This window comes from Pinus tabuliformis, chromosome 6 (genome assembly GCF_031772625.1).
Source record: "Pinus tabuliformis cultivar Carrire ecotype Pingquan chromosome 6, CPIR1, whole genome shotgun sequence".
NCBI lineage: Eukaryota > Viridiplantae > Streptophyta > Pinopsida > Pinales > Pinaceae > Pinus > Pinus tabuliformis.
The window spans coordinates 1,089,609,043-1,089,615,691 of NC_142292.1; positions in this window are offsets into that span (position 1 = coordinate 1,089,609,043).

The window sequence follows — 6,649 nt, forward strand, 5'->3', positions numbered from 1 at the left end:
AAATGGCATGCTTTCTTGAGTGGCAGTGCCTCATAAAGTAGCAAGCATTGTTTTATGCATGTTCCTTTCGATCATGCTTGTCTAGTTGTATTTTGAGTAGTCATTTTTTAATAGACGATTCCAATTAACACATTTAGCACAAGGTAATTTATCAATGCCTAATTAATGGCCACAAAAGTAGATCAATGAGACTAAATAGAGAATTTGAGATTGGAATTTTAGACACCTCAATGTTGATCAAAAGAGAAACAAGTATGATGATAATGCCTCATATTCCTCGTGAATAGAGGTGAGGGGTAGCCATCCAATGTTGGTTGCCTCATTTCAACAAAACAACTTGAAAGTATGAGGTGATCCTCTCTTCGGTCAAATGGAAAAGTGGGTGTGCACAAATAGAGATTTGTGGCTTAGCATCTCTTAGATGAAGAAGGCTAGGCATCAGAAGAAGATGGAGAGGTAGCTTCATGAGTCCCTATAGACATGATGGTATATCCCTCTAATATCATTGTATTGGGGGCACTTAAAAATGAGGCATGTCTATCTCTATAAGTGGCACCTCTGGAAGAACTTGTCTGACTAAGGAAATTGGCGATCACCAAATGACATCTTTTAATATGGATATTAAAATGAAATAAATATTCTTCATAAGCTATGATGTAGGTATTTATTAATTCGAAGTTTTTTGGGGTTCACCTTTATTCCCAATGGTATGAAACAACATTATTGCGTAGGGATGATTGTTGGAATATCACAAAATTAGAAAAAGATAGATTAGTGTGAGTTGTATTTCTCATTCTTATGATGCACATTGACACAACATTTTGTGACCCTTGGTTTCATCTTCGAAGAGGTTTCTTAGACTCACGACCCTTCAACTTCAGTTGAGGTTTTTTGCCTTCCACACAAGTAAATATTCCAAATTTGCATAACCCTTAAGGATTACATTTCTAACATCACCCCCCCACCCCCAATTCTAAGGGGTGTATGTGAGTTTAATAAGAGAGCTTAAATACAAAGGTAAATGACAACCAATGGTTGGATGTGCTCTCTGAATCCGGTGGTGTAAGGAATACCACAAACAAATGGGTAGCAAAAGTTGAAGTCTTCTACAAGTGGTGGTTTAAGGAAGACCACAACCCAAATTGTGCTTGTGGTTGTGATTAAGGCTGACCACCAACTTTGGAACTTGGATTGAAGTAGTTCTTGGAACAATTTTGAATCTAGTTAGAAGTTGACGTCTTATGCCAAATGATAATGTTCTCTGTCGATCATTTAAAGATGACCACTAACTATTGTCCTATAGAAGAAACAAGTCTTCGATTGATTGGTGGTTTAAGGAGGACCACAAACCAAAACCAAATCGTGCTCATGGAAAATGAGTCTATCCTTGGATACAACTCTAGCTCTAGCTGTAAGCTCTAGTTGCTTGCTCTGGTCCAGACTCACTCAATATGACTTTGAAACTAATAGTCAATTATAAATTCCCCCCTGTTAGATATAAGGAGAGAAGGTGAAATTATTTCCATTGTAAGGCAAATCAATACTTAAGAATGAACTTGCAGTATGACTGATATGCCTTCTTGGTTAATGAAGACCATTACTAAGAAGTGTTCCATCCAAGATGATTATTTTCTTTTGAAGGAGTCTTGTTTTTGGAACATTTGCTTCAATGATGAGTATGTTTTCCACAATACTTACAAGGATGAAGATCAAAACACTGATCTTTCATGTGGCCAACATGATGAAAATGTTGCCATTTGATAATCTAAAGTGGATGTGGAGCAAGTGAAGATGAAATTTCTAGAAGAAACCCAACACTCTGGAATTTGATTGGTTTGGAGTAGTCTGGAATTTGAAATGTCACTTCCTTTTCATATTGAAGACCATTTCTATGCTTCTTATTGATGACTTCTTCATAGGATCTAATGATGGTTTTGGGAAGTGCAAGCTAAACTTTTGCATCTTCATGTGAATATGCTCCTTAAGTGGCATCATCTGTTGGCTACTAATGAGAGTCTTTCTCCAACACAAAAAATAATTGTTCCAAACAAAAACTAGTTCAAAAAAATGATCCATTTGTTGTAGTTCATCTTTCTAGAGTTTTGACTCAAGTCGAAGAAACTCGATTTTGTCTTGTGCATTTTGTAAATAGGTTCTAACATTCATAAGAGTTTCTTTGTCCATTGTGATTGTATTGTTGATAGTATAGTGCATTTGAGTATTTAGTAACCCTAATAACTCATCAATTCGAGCCATTTTACAACAATTTGAGTTTGACAATTGAATTGTGTCAGCTTCAACCAAAAATAAACCTATTTACAATGCTTTAACTTACTACTAAAAAGAGTGTAGGTAAACTTAAAAAGGTACCATTTACAAGTTACCATTTTACTTTATCTTAGGATTGAATGTGTCATCGATGTTTTGATAACCAATTTGAACCATGATGCCTCCAAACCAAAAGAGGATAGAGATTGTTACTTGAGATTGGCCTCTTTATGTGAAGGAAAATTCTACCTTAGGTTAAGAGCTATATTTCCATACTTTAGATCCAATTACTCAAGTTTGACGTTGCTTTCCACTCCATTGCATAATCGAACAATGAATTATATCTACAATATCAATACATGCATCCCTTATTCTTGAAGACATTTGAAAACCAATCATATGCTTCATTTGGGTCCACTTGCAAATAGGAAGGTCGTTTATAAAGAGACTGAGAAGTGTCAGTTTCTCTTAGTAAGAAATTGAGTGGTTTGTTATGTTGGTCGAGTTATAGGTATAAATCCTTACAATCAATTATTTGTAGGAGCAAGGCATACACCTACCATCTCCAAAAGATTTGGAGCACTTGCAACACATTCATTGTCGTTGAGTTGCTCACTTGTTACAACCTTTTTTTGATGAGTTCCTCGTGCCAATTCTATATCCACCTTAAATTAAGAAGGGTAAGAAACACATAAGTTTCAATTGCACACAAAGCCTAATAATTGTTGCCATGCTATGATGTTCAACTACACGAGTGTTCAGGGTTACATTTACTCCTAAATGAATACAAATTCAAGAAAGCCTCACAAGATGGGTGCCCTCTAGTGCTTGCTAGGATCTTACTCCTTGATGCCTCAAATTTCATTAAAAAATAGATCAATCAAATCTTTTCTTGTATAAGACAAATTCTGAGCATTTATTATGCTTCCCACACTCCAATGCATTTGAGGAGAATAATCCAGAGTACTACTTCATATGTAGATAGATGGTTGGTGAAATTTGGGCCAATTCTTCAAGGCTTCAAGAGTTTACTTCGAAATCTTGCATAACCAGCTCTATAGTACCCTGATCCACATAACACTACATAATATGCTCCCAAAACCCTTGATACAAACTGATCATAACAAAGAATTATCAACGTTGTAAGCTTGGCCACAGAGTGGGTCTTGTTCCACTATAATGGGCACAAAGTTCCAAAGGCCACAACGAATGGGAAATTTGGCTTTTCAACAAGATTTATACACAACACATTCCTTTGTCTATTTATGAACTTGAATCATGGCTCGAGACCCGCAATGAACGTATTTGATTGCTTAGTTGCAGACATGATAATTAATGCCTTCATAGATGATCTGAAAATGGGGCACTAAAGGCTTCTTGTCAGCTTGCAAGAACCTCTCCCACTTCTAAAGCTTAAATATTTCCAAGACCTTATGATTAACCAATTGCAGAATTAAAAAGTGCTTGAAATAGGTGTATGCTTGTGTTTGTCCTTAACTGCTTAAGTGCTTTACGTTTATTTGCTTTGCTGATATTTAAACACACACAACAGTAAATGCAATGCAACAAATAAGCAAACACATAACAACAATATAATATGGAGTTCACCCTGATATCTTGGGCTACGTCTCCTTGAGCTCTAGTCAACTCAACTAGGCTCTATGGGATTATGGCATAAGTTATTTTACAAGCTCCATGCTCAACTTCATTGGATTACACATAAACAATGGGCTTAAAACACCATCTTATCCCTGGCTCTAAAGCTCTCAAGCTTTCTGGCTCTAGCTCTGGCTCTAGCTCTTGGCTCTGGCTCTTGGCTCTGGCTCTGACTCTTGGCTCTAGCTCTGGCTCTAGCTCTTAGCTCTGGCTCTTAGCTCTGGCTCTGGCTCTTGGCTCTAGCTCTGGCTCTGGCTCTAGCTCACGGCTCAGGCTCAGGCTCAGGCTCTTGGTTCTAGCTCTTGGCTCTGGCTCTGGCTCTTGGCTCTAGTTCTCGCTTTTGGCTCTCGAATCTGGCTCTTCAGCTCTGGCTCTCGTGCTGGATCTCAGCTCTGGCTCTTTGGCTCTCTGAGCTTCTCCCGGCCTTTGCGTGCCTCTGTAGTTCGCTTGACCTCTAAGCGACTCTCAGCAACCTTCCAACGACCTTTTTTCAATCCTCCAGCTCCCCTGATCAATTGCGCTCCCTATGTTTTTATCATGCATTGGTTACAGTCCTCCATCATCGAAGAACCTGATTGTTTCCACAAAAGAATCAATTTCCTGAATCGGCGGGCATATGAAAACCCAACCATTTGGCCTTCCTACTACGGAAATAGCCCAATAATGCAATACACAGGAAAACTGACGAAAACACATGATTGAGCATTTTACCGGACTTCAAAATGCATTCAATCGCATTGATAAACCCATTAGGTCCACCATTCCATCGCAAATCACAATCGCATGGCATACTGGCCAAAACCCAATACACAGGAAATACATAGAAATCTTGAATTTTCGGATTTCAAAACTTATGAAATCGGGTCTATAAACCCATCAGGTATGGCCCTTATCGGCATATCGCTATCACAAATTGCATGGTGTATGTATCGCCCCTTTGTATCGGGATCCTCCGATCGCCAGTCGTCGATCACCTCGATTAGATCCTGATCGTTGATCTGACTCCTCAATCTGACGGCTGACATTGCACGTCACGTATCGCTATCGCATATCGCATTGGGATTGGCATGGGGGTTCTTTCCATTGACTATGGACTGTGCCGACTCAATCTGTTGATCCGATCATCGGCAATCGCAATGTCGCAAAATCACAATCGCCATGTCTGGGATCCCAATATCGGGCGAAGGCCTACCTCCAATGCAATAAGTCGGAAGTCGCAATCGGGGTTCCTTCCACCCTTGCCTTAAGTCCTCCCCTTTGCACATTTGCGATGCGATTTCCTTAAGTCCTCCTTTTCAAAGGACAAAGGCAACCTTCTTTCTGCGATAACTTCATCATTCAAAGTCCACTTCGGTCCATTCAAGTTGCAGTAGATTCAAAACGAGAAGATCTATGCAATGGGACTATTTCCAAGAGCATCTTTGGACTTTCATTTTCCTCTGTGAGGAACACTTTAGACTTAGAAGTCTATCTTATATCCATTTTGGATCACACCTTCCCACCAAAAGAACTTTTGGTCTCCAATAGACTAATATACTGATTTGAACAGTAAATGAGAGTACCTCACCCTCTTCTTTCAACCTCCATACACTTGCCTTGCATAGTGCCTCTGAACCAAAGCCTTTGACCACTTCCTTCCTGGATGTGCTAGTCCTCCTGGGAAGAATTGTCTTCCTCCTTGCCTTCCTGTAGAACTCCTGCTGAGATGATCACAAAGGTAGTTTGAACTTCTCTTCCTTGATCATTGATCCAAGGTGGCTCAAACAAATGTGAAGTTATATCTGCTTCACAAAATTTTCATTTGTGCCTGTTTGATGAGCTGTCAACAACAACAACAACAAAAATACAGACAACAACTGGATGGCATAAACTCCTGCTTCAACAAAAGAAACAAATTTCACATCTTGTGAACACCTCCATGTCTTTACATCTGCATACAAATGATGGACTAGATAATAAGCCCACAAAACATGCCTTTTAAAACAAATGACCCTTCAAGTCAAGCATGTAGAAAGGATCTCAAGGAATCTTTCAAAAGACGAAACACTTCATCATTATCTCCATCTTGGAGGCGAAATCAACTTTTCCAAGTCAATATTACATGCATGTTTACAACAAAGTAATCAACCCTTCAAGTTAATTACACATACATGTTCAAATATAAGGAAATCATCAACATCCCTGTGTTCATGCACATCATTTTCATGCATGCATTTCATCCTTCAACTTTCGCTTAAGTACACTGTACTTACGAAGCTGAAACGAATATAATGTTGTAGCAACAAAGTGAGTCTCCTACTCAAATTTTCCCATTCACCTTCTTGGTAAAATCCTGCAGCTTGCATTCCATTAACAAAGAAATGCAAATATATGCATCAAATCAAAAGACATGCAATCTTTAATTGGATAAGAACTCTAACCATTTCTTACCAATCCATTTCAAAGGTGCTACCTTTGTCTGCACATCAGCATCAACATGTGAATCATCTTGAAACACACCATTCATGGAAACTTCCTTTCCATTTCTGCCATTTTCTCTTTCCACCTTCTTCAAGTTTCGTGGAAGCATTGTTGGATTCAGAGTCCAACATTTTGCAGCAAGATGTCCTTGCTTATGGCAGTAAGTGCAACACATGTGCATCCTCTTGACAACATGATTTGCCTTGTCCAATGGACCTTTGGCTTCTTGCTTCATTTCCTTCAAAAGTTTTATGTATGTGGCCAT